Consider the following 25,717-nt stretch of genomic DNA (forward strand, 5'->3'; position numbering starts at 1 on the left):
ATTGAAAAGATTAGGGTGTCAGGGCCCGAAGCTCCGTGATTTTTACTGAGCTCTCTGCTAAACTGAGGGTCCTTCAATGGACCCTCTTTGTGAACTTCAGGTCTGAATGCTATTTGCTTGCTTTTATTGTTTGTATGATCTTTTTCCTCAACATATTGAGTGTGTGATGATCTTTATTTTTAATCAGTTCTTTTGGGTTTCTTTGAGTTGTGGCTGCCTATAAATCTCAAAGTTGTATAATACATACATACTTTGAACTTTGGATGAAGATACTATCGCCTACAGTGAGTACAGTAGAGCACAAAGGTTGGTGTGAGGAGATTAGGGAAAAGAATATCGTGGAAGTCTACATTTTAAAGGATAACTGGTTTACATAGTCTGCTGATGCCACTGTGGTGTGGAAAAAGCTATAAGTTAAGTATTTATTGAGTTGCACAATACATTATTTCCTACACGTTGGTCCATGGCTGCCTCATGTACCACTATGAGGCCACCCTCAGGTGGAGGAGCAACACTTTATATTTCATCTGGGTAGCCTCTAACTTGATGACATGAATATCGATTTCTCCATTCAGTAATTTTTTTTCTTTCCCTCCCCTCTTCTTCATTCCCTGCTCTGGCTGCTTATCTCTTCCCACCTGCCTCTCCCTCCCCCAGAGTCCCTCCTCTTTCCATTTCTCCTATGGTCTACTTTTCTTGCTTTTCAAACCCCTTCTTCTCCAGCCCTTTACCTATCACCTCCTTCCCTTCCCCTCACCTTTTATTATTCTGCCATCTTCCCCCTTCCTTCTCAATCCTGAAGAAGGGTCTCAGCCCGAAATATCAACTGTTGATTCACTTCCTTACATGTTGCCTGACCAGCTGAGTTCCTCCAGCATTTTGTATGTGTTGCTTTGGTTAAGGCAGCCTTAAGAAACAAACTATCTGACATAGTAGACAGCTCTCAAACGAACATGTTGGTGTCAGCCTCAGTGTATGCTGAATCTTGGGAGTCAGTGGGGATTTTCACTTCTTACTGAATAGGCAGCCCTCATGGCTTTTGCACCAATTTATTTCTAAGTAACTGCCTTGAGCATATGCATTGCCACTGCCCTTCTCATATCAAGGACAACAAAGTGATTAATAGGTGGATATTCAGGAAAGCAGGAGGCTCTGGATGAACAAGGATAGAGTCTCAGTTGGCAGCAGCAGGTATTCCGTATTTTCTGGAGCTGTTTCTCAGCAAATACCACATCTTTCCAACCATTTCCCCGCTGACTCAGTGATTGCAGGAGTATTTGACTTCAGTCATTGTAAGCCAGGGAAAGGTGCCAGGGCTTCAGGAACTGATGTGCTACAATAGGGAGCAGTTGTGCTAATTCATAAGTCTGGTTTGCATTTCTTTCACTTTGCATCAATTCAAGTATGAAAAATGTTTTTCAGACATCTTAAACTCAAGCTTTATTGTTTACTGTGGAGAAACAAAATGCTCAACAGAATTCCCTTTCCAACATGCAAAGATTTAGTTGATCTTCAATGGTCACTCTGAGTTTAACCTTCTCCAGATTTGAAACTAAATCTTTGAAATCCAGGGCATTATGTGTCACTTTACACCGCTGGGAAGAAATGAAAGGAAAATTGGGGCAAATACCTAGAACTGCGTTAGTGAAATTATTTTAAGTTTCAGCTTACATCGCCTGTGTCAAGGGGACTATTCTCTGGTATTTAAATAGAAAATCACCTTCTGTTAATGGCCTACATTTCTATATGGTCATTTTAAATGTGGCTGCTTGGGCAAGGAGAGCTACAACTCATTAAAGCAGTCATTAGCCAACTCCCCTTACTTACTAGAGAGGGGGTCACCTGAGTAAATGACCACCAGATCATAGCTTATCCTACACCCATTATCTTATTTCAATTAACTTTCCAGATATGGTTTTAAATGAGTATTAGTAGTCCACCCACACAAGCACAAGACTATTTATAAATGGTAACTTTCAAAGAAAATCTGGTAAAGTATATCTATAATCTTCCAGCCTTCTGCATTAAGAGCCCTGAATAGCAGGCACTCAAGGGATCTCTGCAGATTCCACAAAAAAAAGGATTTTAAAAATTTCTATAAATACATAGGTTAAGCACCATCTGTTGAGAAGGGAAAATGGAGTTACTGTTGCAATTGTTGACCTTTCTCTACAATCAGAATTCATGGAAAACCATCGTTCAGAAATATGAAGTTTAATTTTCTCTCCACAAACAACACCTAACCCACTGAGTACATCTATTATGCTGTACTACACTCTTTGGACCCAGCATCCAGAAAAATTTGTTTTCTTTTTAAGGGATGTACGGGAATTTATTCCAGTTGGGTTATTTAAAATAATAACTTTAACGTAAGTAGTAATTTAATGACTTGCTCTTGATCTTCTTGTCTAATTCTTCTCAGCACTGCTTTGTATAACCATTTAACTCTGTGTTTCATGAATCATTTGACCATACGGGTCTCCTGACTGATGTGGCCTTTGCTTCATAATGACCAAATCCCAATACAGTCCTTCATTGGGTTATATTTTTCCCCCTCTGATGTAGCTATGAACAAGAATCACAGTTTTAAAAGGCACTTATTAGAATGAGAGCACTGTTTGTTGTTACTGCACTCAGCTGTACTGAGCCAGTAGATGCAATTTAATTCATTATTTATGAACTACAAGATGCATCTTACAATTAAAATGACATTATTATATGCTAAAAGAAAAAGGTCAATTCAAGATTAGCATGCAAGATTTTACCTGCAAAGTGTTTTAAATTCAGTTTGTGTGAAAACAAGTTGGTGTACTGTTCATCATTCGCCACCTAGTGGAGCCCATAAGTAATTAAATGTTAAGACCCAAGAAAGAATTACGTAAATTAGGTTATTTTATAGGAACATTATCAACCTGTAATGCAATTCCGGGATTCAGTCTTTCAAGTCAGATAAATTCCTTTGAAAATTGTACTTGGCTTCACCCACTTCCTTTTCATGGGGCCACATTTATCAAATTCACAGCACGTTTCTTTAACTGGCTATTTTATTTCCTGCTAATCAGCCTCTGCTATAAGGATGTAACAAACAGGAAACGTAAGCTACAGAACAACTCAAATCAACCCTGATTTAATAAGTTTATGGCTGATCCTGTCCTTAACTTCACATTCCTATCTATATATTTTTGTGATTTTCATCGACCAAGGACTCCATTGAACTCATTCTGCGTGTACTCCCCATGGGAAAGAAAATTCCAATCATCTAGAGTAAATCAGGTTTAGTAGTGATCAATCCCTAATCGGAATTTAGATCAGATGACTCCTGCCTCCGCAGTCAGCAAAAGCAGCCTGTAGCCTCTGCTCCCTCAAGTCCTCTCAAAACTGTACTTTTCAGTGAAATCATCCCTCATTCTTTCAGACTCCATATGGTACTGCAGAGCTCAGTTCTTCCTCAAAGGCAATCTTGCTGAATTTCATCAGAACTTTACATTTTAAAAAATGCTCCTCTTCATTCTGCAACTGCTTGTCACAAGCAAATCCAATACTGCCGAAAGACGGTTGTCTTGAAAACTTAGCTCTATTTCTCTCTCTCTACACTTACTGGCTTTTTTTTGATAAATACCAACATTTGTTAACTGAAGGGAGAATATTTAATAGAGTGCCCTAAAGTACTTGTTGGGGAACAGAGTTCAGCTAGTTTAAAAAAGCCATTCATGTTTCATAGGCATAACTCCCACACAATGCAAGGTTGTTTAGAGCGCTAGAGATTGGAGGTGTGGTTCTTATTGTTACAGCAACACGCAGAAAGAACCAGGCAAAAACATGCAAGCTATTAGTTCAAAGTGAGTTGAGTGTTGAATAGCTGAAAGAAAGATTGAAGTGTGATTTTGGGTCACGGTGTAACCGACAGAGGCATTGATGGAAATGATAGAGGAAGAAGAGAATCTCAATGCAGCTGATCTTGGGTTTGTGTAATGAAGTAAGCAAAGGAGAGAAAGGTCAATTAATTACAGGACAAGGATCTGAGATAAAAGCTCTGTGACGAGACCTAGGCGTGGATGGTTTAGGACCCAAACGCTTGGAGCATCTGAGACTAGAATCGAGACACGATACAAGACTGAGACAAGGAAAGGGCTCTAAACTAAATGCTGGACAAAAATCCAAAGTAGAGCTAACAATTGCACATTGAACTTCCAAATTCCAGAGAGTCGTAGCATTGAAACCCCAGAAGCTGGTTTGGTCAGGATCTAAGTGCGTTGAATCAAGAATAGAGTAACCAATTAGATACAGTATAAAAAACATCAAAAGATTTAAAATTGATTGTAGAGGAAGGAAGGTTTTTTTGGGTTCACCATACTCCCTATGAACAATTTTTTTTCTGAGTTTTAATTCTCCTACTTTGTGCGTTCCCATTCTATATACACGAGGCAGTGGAAATACTCTTCCTGCATCCAGTTGTGATTAACTCTGCCAGAATTTCAATGTTCCTCTTTCATTTCACTGATACATTCCTAGTTAAACCAACCTCTCCTCATACAACAGACTAGCTGTGCTAAGAATCCATATTCTGAACATATTTTGCATTTCCTCTGAGGAAAATATGTATTTCACAAATGCAAGCAAGTCTGAAGATGCCGGAAATCCAAAGCAATACACATGGGATGCTGGAGGACAGGCAGCACGTCAGGCTGCGTCGATAGAAAAATATAAGCAGTCGATGTTTCGAGCTGAAACCCTCCTTCAGGACTGAGAAGGAAGGGGGAAGATGTCAGATTCCTACCTTTTCATTCTGATATCTTTCCCCTTCCTGCTCAGTCCTGAAGAAGGGTCTCAGTCAAAATCATCAAAATATGTATTTTTATTGAGCAAGGAAGTCAAAACTGCAGAGAATATTCTGTACTGTGTGGTCTTGCCAAAGTTATAATTACAACAAAACCCATTTGCTCCTGTACTCAAATCCTCTTGTGACTAAGGCCAATAACCTATTTGTTTTCTTCTGCTTGCTGCATTGTGGTGTTTACTTTCAGTAACTGTGTAGAGCAGCTCTCAAATCTCCCTATCATCAGCACACATCGAGCTATTACCATTTAGATATATTCCACGTTTCTATCTCTCCTACTGAAATGTTTGCTTCCACATGTTTTTGCCTACTCACCCAGTCCAAGTCACCCTTAATGCTTCTTTGCACTTTCCTCACAATTCCACCCAATTTATTACCATTGGCAAATTTCTCAATACAGGCTTAGTACCCCTTAACCGAAATTCCAAAATCCAAAAACTTCCGAAATAGGAATTTTTTGAGCGCTGACATGGCGCCACAAATGGAAAATTCCACATGGCACTAAGAAGATTCTCAAGTGAAGAATCGCAGGTTTCTGTGCACCACAAACAGTTCTGAGGAGTGACCTCACATACGTAATGAAGAGAAGTTAGTGAAACATGGAAAACGCTGCATAAAGTGAAAAATGAAGATCTTGATTTTGTATGGCCAGCATCAGAGTGGTGTTTGTGAGACAAGCAAAGATCTATCACGCCAAACTGAAATTTGAAGGTGACTGTGAATATTCATCAGGCCGGCTGCAGAATTTTTTTTTAAAAACCACAGCACTAAATTTTTAAAGTCTTTGCTCATCATGAAAACCAGAACAAGCCCACAGTCTTGATTGTGTAGATACCTTACATAATGGCATTAAATATTTAAAGCATCTCTGATTAAGATCTAGCACCCGAACAAGTCTACAATGCTGACTGTTTATATACCTTACATAAAACCTAAAAAAGTAAAACACAGTGTACTGTAAACTTTTAATCAAAACACGGCATCAAAGGTGGAGACTGAAAGCCTGCCATTGTTCAACGGCTAATCCAGGTTTTCTCCCGATGCCACTCTGCTACTTTTGTTACCCTGCACGCGTCATACTTTCATTATATTAATGGTATGGAATAACTTTACTGTTAAGTACATCTATGTAACGAGCAAGTATACGACATAGACTGCTTATCGGCAGCACGTAAGTTTAGAGTCAGAAATTTTGACGGACCCAAGCTATCTCATTACATATTCCAAAATCCAAAATTCAAAACACTTTCTGGCCCCAAGCATTTCAGATAGGGGCTACTCAACCCGTATTACACCTAAGTCATGGATGTTTAACATGAACAACTGAGGTCTGAGTACTTATTCCATTGGTCACCACCTGTCACCTCAAAAACAAGCACTTTTATTCCAACACACTATTTCCTATCAGTTCAACAGACTTCAGTCCATGTCAATATGTTACCCTTCATCCCATCCCCACTGCCATGCCTTTCACCTTCAAGCACCCTATGTGTAACATTGTCAAATATATTTTTGAAGTTTGAAGCCTACAAAATATACTTGTTATCTAATATATGAGTTACATCCTTGAACAGCTTGTCAAATGCTATTTCCTTTCTAGAAAAAAATGTTGATTTTCTGTCATCATGTTAATAGGTTCAAGCATTCTGATATCTCATCCTTAATAATAACCTCTACTATATTCTCCACGTTTGATACTATCTCTTTCCCTCTATTTTCAAATTTGTCATCCTCCAATCTTCAGGAACTAGTCAATGTTATTAGAATTGTAGAAGATGGTCACCAATACCATACGTCCACTGTAACTGCAGCTACTCTGGGGTGCTGATTATCAAGGCCTAGGTTTGCCGTTAATTCTCCTGAATCAGTTTACAAATGAAATAATGCTTTGCAACATTTAAGAGAAGTTTGTATAAGTAAATGGATGGAAGGGTATTGGGGGGGGGGGGGTCTATGGTCCAGGTACAGGCCAATGGGATTCAAAGAATTTAAAGACTCAAAGTACATTCATTATTAATGTACATATAAAGAATACAACTCTGAGATTCATCCTCCCACAATGAAACAAGAAAACACCGAACACCCAACATATTAAAAAGAACACATTGCACAAATGGCCAAAAACTGAGCGAACAACACATAGAATATCAAACCAGCAGGCCGGTAGTTCAGTGCAGTGCCACACTGCACAGCCGTTCTTCACTGAAGCATCACAGTCCCACATGGACTCTTCAGCTCCCAACCTGGTTTGTTGCTTTGACTGACCCTTTGGAAAAATTGAAATCTGTCTTCAACTTCCTTTGTTATCCATGGTAGGGCAAGATTTAGAAATAGCTTGGACAAATTCTTTTTATTTTCTCCATAAAACGAGAAAGTTCAAGGAAGGCTTAATAGAACTATAGAAAATCATGGCAGATTGAGGTAGAATAGGCAAAGAATTGCTATTCCCATCACCTAGCAGGATGAAGATGAGGGGGGCCCATATTAAAGATTGGGAAGAGATATAGCATATATGAAGATTAACTTTTTTTTTACACATTCATCATCATCATTACATGCCGTGTCATATGATGTGGGCCAAGACTTTGACTGTGATTGTTCTTGGCAAATTTTCTACAGAAGTAGTTTGCCATTACCACCTTCTGGGCAGTGTCTTTACAAGACACGTGACCCCGGCCATTATCAACGCTCTCCAAAGATTGTCTGTCTGGCATAACCAGGATGTGATATTCACCAGCTGCTCATAAGAACATCCACCACCTGCTCCCATGGCTTAACTTGACCCTGATCAGGGTGGGGAGGGGGCTAAGCAGGAGCTACACCTTGCTCAAAGATGACCTGCAGGCTAGTAGAGGGAAGGAGCGCCTTGCACCTCCTTTGGTGGAGACATTACTCCACCTCGGTACCCAGTGGGTGGTAATAACCTGGAACTTGGTGGCGATGCAGCATTTGAAGTAGAGAGAGCAATGGATTCAAAGAGAAATTCGACGAGGCCTTGAGATTCTAAGTTTCAAAGATTCCAAGTACATTTATTATCAAAGTACGCATGCAGTAAACGACCCTGAGATTCATCTTCCCACAGACAGGCATGAAACAAAGAAAACAAATAAAACCAGGAAGAAGTTCAAAGAAAAGTATGAAACCCCATTCCCCCCACCATGCACAAAACAAAACAAATCATGCAAACTGCAACAAATAAATGAGCAGGAATCGCAGCATATAATGCACAAAATCCAAAGAGTCCAGGCATATGCAGTTTCGTTCAATCTTGTGCTGTGTCAATCTGCAGGCCACCCTGATCAAAATTGCCCAAAATAGCACCAGAAAAAGGAGCACCCTGAAACCAGAGGTGCTTCACTTTGAACTGCAGAGCGCAATCAAACAGCTGCATCAATTAAACCTTTCCCAAGGCCCAGAAATCCGAGGGAGAGAAATCATTCGAATGTAGGCACCTTCTTCTGGTAGCAGCGAGCAAGAGGCTGGTAGATAGTGCTGTACACCACTTCACCTCGATGATTTCCTCAATCAGTGAGAAATGGAGTTGATCATGGGCCCGCACTCCATCTCCAGGCTTCTTGGCCTCTCGGCTGCACGCTTCACTCGAAAACTCATCGTACCTTCTCGGAGACAGCAAAGCACCAGAGCACTCAATTAGCCTTAAAACACACCACCAAAATGTAGATCACAGGCTCCAACAGAAGCAGAGCCACATTTGATTGAAAATGGAGTCATGAAAGAAGTAAGGAAGTGAGAAAAGTAAATTTGATAGCAAAGGGAATGGCCATGTCCTGATTGCTCTCCAAAGAGCTGGTATGGGTGCAGTGGTTCAAATAGTCTCTTCCTATATGAAATAATTCCATAACACAATGACAGTAAGGATAGCATATTAGTTTACTTCAGACCATTGTATACTGGAACGGAACAGTGTAGGTGCAGTGGTAACCTCATAAAATTATAAATAAGTGCAGCAAAGCACAGAGCCAATTTGTACCCAAACTGGAAGTGAAAAATAAAACAAAAACATTGTAATTTAGAATATCCAACTACCACTTCACTGGCAGTGGTGTAGAGGCATCCACACCAGACTTCAAGCTGATTGGCCCTGGGTTCAAATGCGGCTGGCCCCTTCCAGGCTTTCCATCAGTTGTACAGTGAGCATCGAACTGGCAAATCGACCTCATAAAAAACAGACAAAAATGCCAAAGCAATGGCAAGGTTGTCATCCCATGAACCACAAGGCACGGAAGGGAGCAACAACTACCACTTAGGCTAAGATTTTTTCCTAATACAGTATGTAAGCACAAATAAGGAAATCTTCAGTATATAGGCACAAAGAAATAAAGTTTAAAAATCTTGATTTTAAGAAGAACTGGAATAGGTAAACCAAAAAATGCAGGAGAACATCCAACAGGTTGTGATAATGTCACTTAAAGCATTTGAGCTTTAAGACAACAATGAGAAATATGTAGGTTGTTTAAAGTTGAAAATAATAAATTGCAGTAAATGCATCGTCAGTGAGAATAAAGGCTGTGATGCATGGCAACAGAGGGGCAATATATGAAAGGGAAATCAATAGGGATTTGGAGAAATATATTGCATTACAAAATTAGAACAAGGTGCCGTGGATAAATGATATGAGGATTAAATTGATTTTGAAAAACAAGGTATGTGCTGAAGACATATTAAAGGACAGAATGATGAAAAGGAATTTGATGAGGTTGGGACAGAGGGTTAATATATTAAAAGTTAGAAATAGGAAGCAATGTTTGAATGAAAATGTGGCAAGTAACTAATAAAAGAAATACCGTGATTGAGAGTTATGAAGGATATTTTTAAAATGACAGGAATACCAAATAAATATTTTGTCTATTCTTACTGAAAGGGTACAAAGGAGAAATTGACAAAAGTGAGCAAGGACTAGAGATAAGAAAAATAATTTATAAGAGTGTGGATCTCCAGTACGAGAGTCTTGTTAAACCAACATGACTGAATTATTTAAAGAAGCAACAGAAATGTACACAAGGGCAATGCAGTTTGCAATCTTGACACAAGTATTCAGAAGAACTTCGGTCAAAGTTCAAAGCAAACTTATGATTAAAGTACAAATATATCACCTTTAACAACCCTGAGATTCGTTTTCTTCTGGACATACTCAATAAATCCAATAGCCATAAATGAATCAATGAAAGACTGTGTTCAGACAGTGTGTAAATGACAACAAACTATGCAAACACTAAAGAAATAATGAAGAATTAAATAAATAAATAAATATTTCCCACTGAGACTAGGTGGGATGATAACTAGAGATCATAGGTTAAGGGTTAAAGGTGAAAAGTTTAAAGAGAACATGAGGGGAAACCTTCTCTCAGAGGGAAATCAGAGTATTATGAACTTCCAGCTCAAGTGACGCATTGGAGTAAGCAGTTTAAATAGATTGGTACAGACCAGATGGGCCAAAGGGCCCATTTCTGTGCTGTGCTTTTCTATGACTCTAAGCAATAACTAGCAAGAACATGAGATGAAGAACCTTAGAAAGTGAGGAACAGATCAGTGCTGGGATGGGTGAAGTTACATGAAGTACCACATTAAGGAATTAGAGATATCAGAGCTTGTAGAAAGCAGATTTGATACGAAGATTCCTACCAAGTAAATGTACGGAGTATGGTGTGGGGTAACCATCCCAATGACAGCAGACTATTAGTAGGATTGTTAGGGTTCCTGTAATTCATCTTGGATGGTGCTCTTTTGGATTCACAGACTGGAGGTTCGGTGCAAAAATTAGCTACTTTTGTCAATGCCAGTTTGACAAAAATTAACAACACAAGATTCTGCAGCAAAATTTCGCAAATGTTCAGGTCTGCAGAGTGAGAGGTAAATAGCAACTTAAATGCAATATAATACATCATCATTATCATCAATAACATCAGTAAAATGGTTTATCTGGTTATTATTTCTTTGACGCGTGAATACTTTAAGCCCATAAGCAGGCTGCCATATTTTCCTGTATAACAAATAAATAGCATTCAAAATAATTCATTGGTAATGAAATACTGTAGAAAATCCTGAGGTTATGAATGGTCCCTGTAAATATAAGTTTTTTGATAATGAGGTCCCAACAGCGAAACGTCGATGGTGCTTCTCCCTATAGATGCTGCCTGGCCTGCTGTGTTCCACCAGCATTTTGTGTGAGCCTTGTAAATGCCAGTATCTTTCTATGATTTCTCTCCTTTATTTCTCTATGATATTGGAAAATAGACAAAGGTTTAAATAAGTGTAGCACATTTAATAGTACATCCTCTCATATCTCTGCATCCACTTCTGTCAAGCCTACCACTTCTGTGGTCTTTCTGAGATGGCACTGATTCCTAAGGTTCAGGGGACCCTCCTCTACGATGACTTCTGTCTCATGTTATTAGAGTCATAGAAAAGTACAACCCAAAAACAGGCCCTTTGGCCCATGTAGTCCATGCTGAACCATTTAAACTGCCTAGTTCTATTGATACGCAACTGGAAACCAGACCACAGCCCTCCACGTGCCTACCATCCAAACTTCTATTAAACATTGAAATTCAGCATGCATGCACCATTTGCACTGGCAGCTTGGTCCACACTTTCATTTCCCTCTGAGTGAAGAAGTTTTCCCTCATATACTCCTTCAACTTTTCACCTTTCAGCCTTAATCCATGACCTCTAGTTACATTCCCACCCAACGTCATGGAAAAAGCCTGCATGGAGTTACTTTATCTATACCCCTTACAATTTTATTTATCTCTATCAAATCTCCTCTCAATCTTCTATGTTCAAAGGAATAAAGTCCTAACCTATTAAATCTTCCCTTATAACTCATGTTATCCTGTACCTGCAACATCCTTGTAAATTTTTTCTGTACAGTTTCACCATTATTCACACCTTTCCTTAGACAGGTGACCAAAACTCCAAATTAGGCCTCACCAATATCAATAGTTTGATTTACGAAGGCCAACATGCCAAAAACTTTCTTTGTGACTCTATCTACCTGTGATGCTACTTTCAATGAATTATGGAACCTGCATTCCTGTATCCCTTTGTCTACCCCACTCCTCAGTGTCCTACCATTCATTGTGTAAGACCTACACCGGTCAGTCCTGTCAAAGTGCAACACCTCACACTTACCTGCATTAAATTTCACCTGCCATACTGCAGCCCATTTTTCCAGCTGGTCCAGATCCTGCTGCAAGCCATGATAGCCATCCTCTCTGTTCTCTGCACCCCTAATCTTGGGGTCATCCACAAATTTGCTGGTTCAGCTCACCATATTATCATCCAGATCACTAATATAGATGACAAACAATGGACCCAGCAATGATCCCTGCGGCACACTACTAGACAGAGACCTCCAATCAGAGAGGCAACCATTTACTGCCCCTCACTGGCTTCTTCTACAAAGACGTCTAATCCAATTTACTATTGAGTGACTGAACCTTCTTGACCAACCTCCCACGCAGGACCTTGTCAAGTGTCTTGCTAAAGTTCATATAGACAACATGGACTTTTGCAAGCCATCTGCCATGTTTTATGTTAACATATTACGGATTTCATTCTCACTGTTACTTCAACTCTCAGCAGAAGCAGTAACGGGCCCATTTTCATTTCGCTGTTGTCACTTACCTTCCCACTCTATTTTGTACTTTTGCTTTTTGTTTTTGGGAGAAGAGTTCTAGTTCATCTGTCCCATTTCACAGGACTATTTGCTTGGGGTTATGCAGAAGGACTGGTTTCTCAAGTAGAAGTACGATTGTCATGTCTTAACATTCTGTATCCACATTTACAAGGTCTCTGCAATTGTGAAATATGAAATAATGTTGATTGGTGATAATTTTTTTTCATCCTTTGAGAACCTGAAAAAGTTTTCTGCTGCAGATTGCAGCCCTTTATCTGTGATATCACATCTGTCACATTACTCTAGACAAAAAAGATTTGGCTTCCTGAATACTTTTGGGTGTGTCTTATAGGTTTGGGGCTGATGATCATGAAAATCACAATGAAATTTCCCTATCATGTACGTTTCTTTAAATTCACCTATATTTGTAATTTCAATTCATAATTCAAGGCAGAGTAGCATCTTTTGATGCCCTGGATGGATTTGCTGGTCTGGCAAAATTGATTTCTATGTAGTGGATTCTTCTGCACAACATTTTTATTCCTTTTGAAACTGATTAGAGTTTATTGAAAGGTACTAGAGAAAATGATCCCTGAAACCTTAGCTGATTTGAGCTGAAGCCATGACACAAGTAATTTTCATTGCTACAAATAGATTCCTTCTGTCTTCATTATAGAATTTCAGCATCTGATAGTGTCACTGACCCCGGCTGAAATACATCCTTCTGTGACGGAGTTTGCTGATATTGGGAGTACTCTTGATGCTGAGTTTCCAGGAATGCTGCTGAAATTGTTGATGATGGATGACAGCTATTAATTCCTGAGTGACTAACTGGACACACAACAGAACAAGTATCGAGTGTGGGCTTTAACTCATTTTATTTAAACAAGAATGTAGGCTCAGGATGTTGAAAAAGGTAGTGCACTGATCAAAACCTAATATTCAGGATGTGGACTTTTTCCCAGATTCCCATTTGTTGGGAATTCTTATGGTATTACATCTGGTAAAAAGACACCAACATGTATAATAATCAAAGATGTTCATAGCTTAAATTTGCCCTGTGAACCACATCTTGGTCATGATTGTTATTATATATTCACAGTATATTTGCGATTATATATCTTCGGCAGTTCAAGCTCGTCAGCTGTGGTTGCCAGCACATCTAGGAGAAGGAAATCTCTGAACATAAATCTCCCCTGCCTTGCAGCTATATCCACTCATGGGGAAGCTTTGAGTGTAAACCCTGAAGGAAAATTCTGGAGCTATAGTCCATAAGGAAGTCCTACGTTGAGTTCAATGTTGACTGGCAACTCCTGCGATGCTGCTGGTGCCAAACTGTATCAGTCTCTGCCGTTCCTTTGGGTTCATTAAATGTGGAGGGGCAAAGCCTGCTACATGGGCAACAGCTTGCTCTCCATATTGCACTGCTCTGACTTGCCAACCTAGAGAGCTAGGACACAACAACCATGATCAACCCTGATTAACGAAGGCCTCAAAAATTCACAAACCACCCACCCATGTGAACAGAGCCCAATAACCCCAACACAAACCATTGATTATTAAATGAAAAAACCAAAGCTTCAATTTTGTATAAGAACATAAGAAACAGGAGCAGGAGTAGGCCATCTGGCCCATCAAGCCTGCCCTGCCATTCACTAAGATCATAGCCGATCTGTCCATAAACTCAGCTCCATCTACCTGCCTTTTCCCCATAACCCTTAATTCCCCTACTTTGTAAAAATCTATCTAATTGTATCTTAAATATATTTAGTGAAGAAGCCTCAACTGCTTCCCTGGGCAGAGAATTCCACAGATTCACCACTCTCTGGGAAAAACAGTTTCTCCTCATCTCCATTCTAAAGCTTCTCTCCTGAACCTTGAGGCAATGTCCCCTAGATCTAGTCTCACTTACCAATGGCAACAACTTTCCTACTGCTATCTTATCTATCCCTTTCAAAATTTTGTATGCTTCTTTAAGATTCCCTCTCATTCTTCTGAATTCCAGAGGGTATAGTCCCAGGCAACTCAATCTCGCCTCATAGGTTAACCCCTTCATCCCTGGAATCAACCTGGTGAACCTCCTCTGCCCTGCTTCCAAAGCCAGTATATCCTTAAGTATGCAGACCAGAACTGCACACAGTACTCCGGGTGTGGCCTCACCAGTACTCTGTATAGTTGCAGCATGACCTCCCTGCTCTCGAATTCAATCCCTCCAGCAATGAAGACCAACATTCTGTTTATCTTCTTAGTAACCTGTTGCACCTGCAAGCCAACTTTTTGCGATTCATGCACAAGCACTCCCAAGTCCCTCTGCACACTGCGATCTTTCACCATTTAAATAATAATCTGCTCTTCTATTATTCCTTCCAAAGTGGATGATCTCACAATCTCACATTTACCTGCCCAGAGTCCAGAGAGTTTTGATAAATGATTACCAGCACATCTAATTTAACCTTTGCCAATTCCCTCAGCACCCTGTGATGCATCCCATCAGGACCAGGGGACTTATCTACCTTCAGGCCCTCTAGTTTTCTCATCACTATCTCTTTAGTGACAGTGATTTTATCAAGGTCATCACCTCCCACTTCGTCCGTAACATTATTTTTTGGTATATTGGACATGTCCTCCACTGTGAAGACCAACACAAAATAGTCGTTCAATAGCCATTCCTTATCACCCAATATCAATTTTCCCTTTCGTCTTCCAAGGGACCTACATTGACTTTAGCCACCCTCTTTTGCTTTATATATTTATAAAAACTTTTGCTATCTGTTTTTATACTTTGTGCTAATTTACTTTCATACTTTTACTTACCTTTCCTTATTTATTGTTTAGTTGTTCTCTGTTGCTTTTTAAAGTTTTCCCAATCCTCCAGTCTCTGACTACTTTTTGTGACTTAATTTGATACTATATTTTATTTCCTTAGTTATCCAAGGCTGGCTCTCCCCACACTTACTGTCCTTACTTTTGACTGGAATATATTTTTGTTGAGCACTGTGAAAAATCTCTTTGAAAGTATTCCACTATTCCTCAACTGTCCTACCAAATAGCCTGTGCTTCCAATCCACATTAGCCAACTCCTCCCTCATCCTGCTGTATTTTGCCACTCCATATCTCTCTGTTCCAGGTGAAAATGGTCCAGGAAGCTTAATTCTTCAAGCACAAAATATAGATAAAAATAATTTCAAATGTCCTTTTAAAACTGGAATATGGAAATTATTGTGATTTCCTTCTTCAAAAGTATAAAAGAATGAAAATTACGGAAAATATTCAGTGAGTGAGAAACAGCATGAAAGTTTTAGGTCAATGAATTGAATTGAATTGAATTGACTTTATTTCTTACACCATTCATATACATGAGGAGTAAAAATCTTTACGTTACCTGGCCGCCTAAATGTACAATGTGTTATCATAGTAATTTATAATGAAGAGAACAGTCAATGTTACATAGAAATACACTCAGATCAGCGAGAGGTAATCAGTCTGATGGCCTGGTGGAAGAAGCTGTTCCAGAGCCTGTTGGTCTTGGCTTATATGCTGCAGTACCATTTCCCAGTTGGTAGCAGCTGGAATAGATTGTGATTAGGGTGACTCAGGTCCCCAAATTTGCTATTTTGCATAATTTTGATCGGAGTGGCCTGCAAATAATATACAACACAGCGCTAGATTGAACTGAGTTGAACTGAATACTCCTGGACACTTGGTGGTTGATAATGGTGTTCTTCACTCTTTCTTTTTGCCATATGCTTAATTTGTCTTTTTTTTTGGGTATTGGGGGTCTGATGTTTTTCTTTGAATAGTTTCCATGGTTTCCTTTGTTTTGTGGCTGTCTGTGGGGAAGATGAATCTCAGGGTTGTATACTGCATGCACATTTCAATATTAAACGTACTTTGAATCTTTGTGTCTTTCGTCAGGATTTCTCTAGACTACATTACCCAGGTACATCTTAAATAAACATATTGTCTTACCAGGAAATATATACTTCCTTTGTAATTGTGAGTACATGGTATGTAATCTGTATGACATCTCAAGATATAAATGCTAAAAAGCATTATCCGCTTCCAAGTATGACAAGTTAAGTTTAAAGTCAAGTCATGTAAAGTTTATTGCCATTTAACTATATACATATATAACATTCTAATACCCTTCCCTTGGACAACATTGGTGGCGTGGAGAGGGGAGACTTGCAGCTTGGGCAACTGCTGGTCTTCCATTAAAAAAAAACCTTGCCCAGGCTTGCGCCCTGGAAACTTTCCAAGATGCAAATCCATGGTCTATCGAGACTAACGGAGGCCTACCTACGTACCTGTATACCATTAAACAAGACAATGTTTCTCCAAACCAGAGTGTAAAGCACCTAACACACAATAAATTATGAAGATAAAGATAAAATCTGCAGACAATAGCCAATAGACAGTAGGTGCAGGAGTAGGCCATGTGGCCCTTCTAGCCAGCACTGCCATTCACTGTGATCATGGCTGATCATACACAATCAGTACCCCGTTCCTGCCCTCTCCCCATATCCCTTGACCCCGCTATCTATAAGAGCTCTATCTAACTCTCTCTTGAATGTATCCAGAGACTTGGCCTCCACTGCCTTCTGGGGCAGAGCATTCCACATATCCACCACTCTCTGGGTGAAAATGTTCTTCCGCATCTCTGTTCTAAATGGCCTACCCCTTATTCTTAAACTGTGGCCTCTAATTCTGGAGTCACCCATCAGCGGGAACATGCTTCCTGCCTCCAGCATGTCCAATCCCTTAATAATCTTATATGTTTCAATCAGATCCCCTCTCATCCTTCTAAATCCCAGTGTATACAAGCCCAGTCGCTCCAATCTTTCAACATATGACAGTCCCGCCATTCTGGGAATTAACCTTGTGAACCTATGCTGCACTCCCTCAATAACAAGAATGTCCTTCCTCAAACTTGGAGACCAAAACTGCACACAATACTCCAGGTGTGGTCTCACCAGGGCCCTGTACAGATGCAGAAGGACCTCTTTACTCCTATACTCAGTTCCTCTTGTTATAAAGGCCAGCATGACAAATCATGCATAAATATCAAGCTAAACTGCATACATTAAATATTGTAAGGTTTGGAACAGATTGACCACTGACACTTTGAATGCAATGCGGCAGGGAGTTCAGAAGCCTAATGGCCTGAGGAAAAAACTGTTTCCCATCCTGACTGTTCTAGTTTTTATGCATCGGACTCTCCTGCCTGATGGTAGAAAGTCAAAGAGGATGCTGGTTTGATGCTATGTATAGAAATAGAATAATCAAATGTCTTCTGATTGAGTTGCACCTTGATGAAATAAGTAAGTCACACATTTGATCTGCACCTTTGACTTCTGCTAATAGAATGTCCAAGTGATGAGCTAATTAGAAAAATAAACAGATAAAATTATGATAGTCACACACAGTTATAAAGATTTCCTGAAAACACAGATGTTTGAAGACAATTAGATCAATAAATTTAGTACATTATTACTGACTTACCATCTAGAAGGGAACATAATGTACTTAAAAGGTGTTAGACTGAAATTTAGCCTTAACAAGATTCAGCTTGAAGAGTCCTTTCTGGCTTGAGAGGAATTATTGTATAAGAGTACAGTTTGGATTTGAGGAAATGATGTACAGCTATCATTTTGTGAGTTAATCTATTTAGTAACATAATATTTCATAAGCAACCCCATTTCTTTTTTTTTTATTATGGTATCTATATCATTTCCAAGTTAGCGTACACAAAATGTTGGAGGAACTCAATAGGACAGGCAGCATCTTTGGAAAAGAATCAACATTTCAGGCAGAGACCCTTCATCAGGACTGAGAAGGAAGGGGAAAGATGACAGAGTAAAAGGGTTGTGGGAGGGGAAGAAGAATAGCTTGAAGGTGAAAGGTGAAGTCAGGTGGATGAGAAACATCAAGGACTGGAGATGAAAGAATCTGTTAGGAGAGGAGAGTGGACAATAGGAGAAAGGGAAGGAGCAGGAGATCTAGGGAGAAGTGAAAGGCAAATGAAAAGAAGTGAATGGTCAGAGAAGGGAATAGAGGAAAGGGGGGAATTTTCCCTCTTCTTTCCCAGTCCTGAAGAAGGGTCTCAGCCTGAAACAATGACTGTTTACTCTTTTCCACAGATGATTCCTGACCTGCTGAGTTCCTCCAGCATTTTGTGTGTGCTTCTCTTGATTTCCAGCATCTACAAAATCTCTTGTGTTTGTTCATTTCCATAGATGCTGCCTGACCTGCTGAGTTACTCCAGCATTTTGTGTGTGTTGGAAATCACCGTTAGGTACTGAAAGAGGAACAGCAGTATTTTCAGAATTGTACTGTCAAATATCATCAATCAACATCAAAAGACAGAGAAAATAGTCATTCACGTCATAGAGTCATAGAAAAGCACAGAAACAGGCTCTTCATCCCATCTAGTCTGTGCCAAAACCGCTTAAAATACCATTGACCTGCACTTGGACCATTGCCCTCCATACCCCTTCCATCCATGTACCTATCCAAACTTCGCTTAAACTTTGAAATCAAGCTCACATGTACCACTTGTGCTGGCAGCTCATTCCACCCTCTCATACTCTTCTGAATGAAGATGTTTCCCCTCATTTTCCCCTTAAACTTTTCACCCTTTACTCTTAACTCCTGACCTCTGGTTGTAATCCCACCCAATTCAGTGTTGTTTGATGCTCTTTAAACAAGCTGTATGCATAATTGGCTTTGTAAGTAAAATGTACTAGACTTATATTGTATCCTGGAGTCTGATGATGCCTGGGAGAATGTGAGGTTGTAAAATGTGCAACACACACATTCTCTCTCCCTCTCTCTCTCCCCCTCCCTCCCTCTCTCCTTCCCTCTCTCTCCATCCCACCCCTTCGGTTGTCCATCGAAATCCGATGACGATGTCCACTCCTTTAACAGTGAGATCTTTGATGACTATACAGTCCTATCCTGAACCCACAAGTTCTATTGCAGGTGGGATATGTATATGTGGTAGTGATGGTAACCATGGCTGCACTTCCCCTGGCTCTCTTCTGCTGTCTTCTGGTTGTTCTTTCTATCTCCAGAATATGAACCCTGTCCCTACACAGCTGTCACCAAGTGATATGGTCAACAGCAACATCCTCCAGGTCCTTGGGTCTGATCTTGCACTTCCATAAGCATTCTTCATCTGATAGCACTTGTTCAGCCCTCCAGCTGAGCATCAACTATGACGTAGCTGGCCATATAACACTCTGCGGGGTAGCCGACATGGGGGCATCCTTATCACGTGCCCCAGCCACTGCAGCTGACGCTGGGAGATCATGGCCTCAATACTTCTGCAGTTGGTCTTTCCAAGTATTTCAGTGTGAGACACTCGCTCTCGCCAGGTAATTCCCAGGATGCACTGAAGGCAGCTTATGTGGAAGTGTTCCAAGGACTTGTTGTGACGGTTGTAGGTTACCCAAGCTTCTCAGCTATAAAGGAGGGTGGTGACACAGACCGTTTGGTATACGGTGACCTTTGAGGAGGGATGAAGGCTCCTGTTCTGAAAGACTACGCCAAAGTCTCCCAAAGGCAGCTGATGCCTGTTTAATGCGGCTGTGGATGTCGCTGTCAATGCTGCTATCCTCAGAGAGAATGCTTCCAAGTATTTGACAGATGGCACCACTGACAGCTTTTCATCACCAACAGTGAAGGCGGGTAGGGTGGGTGGGACACTGGTACTCCACTGGCAAACCACTTCTGTCTTGGTGGTATTGACAGTCAGCCCCATCCTGCTGTACGCTCTCACTGCCACAGCAAGGACAGTCTGAGATCCTCCGGGTAATGGGCCACAAGAGCACAGTCGTCTACATACTGCAGCTCCAGGACCCGTTCTCTATGGAGTTTGGTGGTTGTGTGGAGTCTCCTGATGTCAAATAGGTTGCCATCTAATCTGATGTCCACTGCCGCACTGCTGCTTTCCTCAATCTCGTTGTGGAGAAGCTTGGTAACACACAGGAGGAAAATGTTAAAGAGCACTGGTGCTAGCACACACCCCTGCCTCACCCCTGTGCATACAAGGAAGGGCTCAGACTCTTGTCCTCCTATGGTCACCCGAGCAGTCATCCCATCATGGAACTGGCGGAGGATGTCAGCAAATTTATTGGGACAGCCAAACCAGAAGAGGACATCCCGTAACAGCTCTCTTTGCACGGTGTCGAATGCTTTGGAGAGGTCGACAAAGGCCATAAACAGGTCCTGATGTTGCTCCCGACACTTTTCCTGAAGCTGCCGAGCTGTGAAGATACACGCGCACGCGCGCTCACACACACACACACACACACACACACACACACACACACACACACACACACACACACACACACACACACACACACACACACACACACACACACACACACACACACACACACACACACACACACACACACACACACAATCTATATTCTGTTAATAATACATTCTTCCTTAATTAAGTTCCTCATAATTTTTTTTACTAGACCTCCACATCAATTATCTTTAGAGCAGAAAAAATTCCAAACAAAATGGAATATGGAAAGATTACAAGAGAAGTCATGCAATAGATAGAAGAGCAAAGGTATTTTCCCTTCCAACCCACACCAATCTTCTCACATCCCCAAATTTACCAGATTATATCCAAGTGTCCCAAATCATTTCCTCATATATTATGGACTCAACTGATCCACCCAACATCCTACCTTTTTGTTGCCCTGCAATGTCTGCAGGCTGATTCCAACACGCCTGAAGCTTTTGATGATGTGTGTTGTTTAATTGCACTTTTGTAACTTTGCAACAAGCAGCACTGCCATAACTCTTTGAGAATTCAAGTCGCAAAAAGATTCTCCCTTTACAACTTTTAGTAAAGGAATAAATGTCCCTTAATAGCTGTCAAAGTGCACTGGAATAGTCCAGTTGACCAAGAATAGAAAGAAGCAAGTAGAAGTGGGCCTAATGATAGTAAAAACCATCCAGGGGATCGCTGGGATCTTCCTGCACCTCTATTTGTGACATCAGCCAGGACGAAGGGCCCGAAGCATTGTTGAGGATCCCTACCACCTAATCAACAATCTCTCTGACCCACCACCATCAGGAAGGAGGCACAGGAGCATCAGGACCAGGATTGCCAGACTGGGTAACAACATTTTTCCCCCTGGATGTGAGACTAATGAATACCCTACCACTACTGAGGTCTTGTCACTGGGATAACAAGTTGTTTACTGTATACGGTACTGTTTAGCTGTGCTTCATGCATTTTTGAATTGTATTTTATTAATTTATTTATGGTAATGTTTTGGTCTATGTGCTGTGTGTGTTATATGTTTTGTGGTTGTATACGTGTACAGTCAGATGACAATAAATTTGAACTTGAAAATTAAAGCGATAAATGCCAAAAGGTGAACTCCATGGACTGAATGAAGGTGTTCTGTAAAGTAGATATTCACTGTTATGGTGACATACAGGTAGAAGGCAGGTGATTGGAGCTGGTAATGGATCAGCCGTGATAAAATGGAGGAGCAGACTCAAATGTCCATATGGCCTAATTCTGCTCCTATATATTATGGTCTTATGGTGTATAATTTCAAAGAAGCTTAAACATTTACCTCATTATGATCTTGCTACCTCTTATTTTCTTGCATCTTCCAATCCACCTGCGCTCATACTTACTCTGCATTCTGTTATTGTTTTACGTTGTACTATCTCAATGCACCATGTAATGATTTGATCTGAATGAATAATGCAAATCTAGCTTTGAGACATGTGACAATGATAAACCAATTGCATCTCTAAACAGTTCTATGTATTAAACAATAAGGCACAGGAAGCAAGAGACCAAATGCTGGAGATGGGGTTAATATGGATGAGTGCCCACTGATCACTGTGGACAAGGTTGAATAACCTGAATCCATCCCATATCGGTCACACTCTCTTCAAATCTTATCAAAATTCAAAAGTTTCCACTCATTTTTGAGACAGCCTCATTTGTCACGATGGGTCTGATGAGCTCCAGGATGCCAGTAGTTAATTTTAATGGGGTCTGAATGTTGATATATTTTAAAAACCTTGCTGTGAACTAATTATTGGATCTCAGTCTAACCAATAAATAATGTTTTAAATTACTTATACTCATTTAAAAGTGTGTCATGGATTTATTTCTAGATCAGGAAATTCTCAACCATTTTAATGCCATGGGCCCCACCATTAATCCAGGGTCATTCGGTCCCAGGATGGGAATTTTGTTGTAGATTGATAGTGCAATTTCAAATTATTTTTACTTTTTGATTTATCAAACTTTGTCATGCTCCAGGTTTGAATATAACAATATTGAAGCAATTTCCTTTTTAGATTGTGTCATAGCATGACCTTGCAAAAAACAGATTTGGTGTTTGGCGGGTGTGCACTTATAGCAGAAATACGGAAGTCATTGATCAAGTGTAAACAGAAATTAAATTTCAAAAAATGTATAATATATACTGGGCAAAACACACAAAGGTCTCTGCTGGAAGCGTCAACAGTTTGCCCATTTCCATTAATGGAAATGGCAGTATTTTGTGTGTGCCTTGGATTTCCAGCATCTGTAGATTTTCTCATGTTTGTGAATATATAGTGGGATCAGCAGATGCTTCAAAGCTAAAAGCTCTACATGCATATATAAGGTCAGTACTCTATAGTGAGTTGTCACTTGAAACATCCTGCTTGGTGTATAACAGATTATAGATTATTCTTACTAATACAGAATCAGGTCCATTTCAAAGAAGATTAACACATAAAATGCTAATTTAAGATGTTGAAATGAGTGCTATTGAATTGTGAATTTGCTTTAAAATATTAAATGTTGCTCATAGAATCTCATAAGTTTCTAAACCAATTCCAAAGTAGGGGATTTGTTCTTCTAGGCTAGTCTAACACCCATGTAGCACCTGTCTTATCCTGTGTGACTAGTGGTCGCCCTCTTTAGAGAGAATCAAACTACGCTGGGTGTTAATAGGCCATCGGAAGAATCTCAGTATTGGAGGGAGGCAGTAAAAAGAAACAACACTCTTCTGGAAATAAGGTTTTGTTTGTAAGAAAAAAAACAATATGTGCAAAATATTTACATGAGCAAGAACAATTCAAAATTCAAACATTCTGTTTAGTTTCCAAATCTTAGATATCAACAAAAACCAAATTCCTGTTTAGTTAGAATCAGAGGGATTCATTAGAATAATCTTGGTTACTCCAATTTCTCTAACTAATTGGATCTAGTGTTATTCCCTATTTAAAAGTTAACAGACTAAACTTTCCTTTATAGTTATCCCTAGTTAGTTAGAAAACCAAATATAATTCCTATATTAATTTCAAATATTATAGTTAACTTCAGTTTCAGTTCCAGGCAGTATATCTACAAATTTAAATTCAAATTCAAAAATTATACAACCGTATAACAATTACAGCACGGAAACAGGCCATCTCAGCCCTTTTAGTCTGTGCCGAACGCTTATTCTCACCTAGTCCCACCGACCTGCACTCAGCCCGTAACCCTCCATTCCTTTCTTATCCATATACCTATCCATTTTTTTAAATGACAATATCAAACCTGCCTCTACCACTTCTACTAGAAGCTCATTCCACACAGCTACCACTCTCTGAGTAAAGAAGTTCCCCCTCATCTTACCCCTAAACTTTTGCCTCCTTACTCTCAACTCATGTCCTGTTGTTTGAACCTCCCCTACTCTCAATGAAAAAAGCCTATCCACGTCCACTCTATACACATTAACTATATACATAATTTAACTCCTTTCACGACAATTCTTCAACATCGCCACTCTTAAACAAAGTAAATATCATTCAGTGACTTATCAAAGCCTGTGCAAAATCAAATTCAGATTCTTCATATGAAGATAAACTTACACATCCAACCATATTAAATCCTTTGCATCATTACGCATTTCGTTCCCGTGCTGGTTCTTTGTCTGGCTGGCCCATTATCTTGGTTCATTGGATGAAATAGTTGATCATTCACAGTAAGTCAATTCATAAACTTGACTAAATGACTTGGTATGAGTTTGCAGAACTAATTCCCGACTACACGGTAGGGATTTTGGACACTGGTTGCTGCTGATATTGTCTCGTTGTAGCTGTAGCTTCAATTAATCTTTTATCACTATTGTCTCTGCTCCTGAGGTTTTCAAGTTGGTAGGGTAAAGATACTCACTACTAATTCCACTCTTAACAGTTCATGTCTTCAACTTCTAATCGCTGCTGCGTTTCTCTCCTGCTCTGTCTAGTGTCCAGCCCACCCCTCCCTCGCATAGCGTTTTTCCCCCCAATTTTTTAAAGTAAACTGCAGGTTGAACTTTCTAACATTACAATTTGGGGTTTAACTAACCTGGGTTACACTTGGCAGCATTATTGTGCTGGCTCTCAACATACTGTATACTTGCTTATAAGCTCAGTAAAAGGTGCCTTCTTTCACAACATTTAGGAAGATATTTCTGACCTTGCCGATATGTGACAATGTCAATCCAGGGCAAACTGAAGCATCCAGTCCAGAGACACATGTAGTTCAATGGTTTACGTTTGACACCCTGGGAAAGGTTTCACTGCTAATGTCATGGTCTTTCTGTAGAAGCAGTGTTTGGGTTATTGTTGGAGATAATGGGTGCTTTGGAATGTGAGCCGTCTGATGACAGGAGGGTGTTTTTGTGCCGTGAGCCGGACACCAGGATGATCTGGGTCTTTTGTTCAGTGCGAGATGATGCCGGAGTGAAGCCATGATCCAACGAAGGCCAGGCGATTGAAGGAGGATCAGTGGAGGGGAGATCATGAGGTCCAACTCGAGCACATTACACTCTTTCATTAAAATGGGCCCTTTTCTTTTTTTGCTTGTTTTTAACTAAACCCATAGTCAAATTAAGAACTATAAAGCTAAATCATTTAATTGTATGTGGGGAACTGTTTGTTATTTCATGGTACTGATTTGTAACAGGATAACACATCACGCAGCATCCACACAGGGTGGACTCGCATCTCAATCTCACCCGTTTGGCAGGACCAGAGATTCCCTTCCCTAGACCTATGCAGCCCACAGAACCTGAGGGTTCCACGTGTTCTCAAATTAATATAATGCTTTACTCTCATTGAACATTACCTTCCGTCAAGCTAAAAGTGTTCATGAGGTTTTGGAAGAAAATTTTGAACACAGGGTCAAGAGAGCTGTGTGTTGCTAAAGCTTTGTGACCTTATGGACA

At 40.1% G+C, this 25,717-nt stretch overlaps 1 protein-coding gene across 1 annotated transcript in view; it reads left to right on the forward strand.

Moving 5' to 3' along the window:
• Window positions 1–25,717, forward strand: part of LOC132392450 (inactive dipeptidyl peptidase 10-like) — a 905,047-nt gene that overhangs the window by 771,778 nt on the left and 107,552 nt on the right. The gene's annotated exons all lie outside the window — the stretch shown is intronic.

Source organism: Hypanus sabinus, chromosome 4, assembly GCF_030144855.1.
Source record: "Hypanus sabinus isolate sHypSab1 chromosome 4, sHypSab1.hap1, whole genome shotgun sequence".
Taxonomy (NCBI): domain Eukaryota; kingdom Metazoa; phylum Chordata; class Chondrichthyes; order Myliobatiformes; family Dasyatidae; genus Hypanus; species Hypanus sabinus.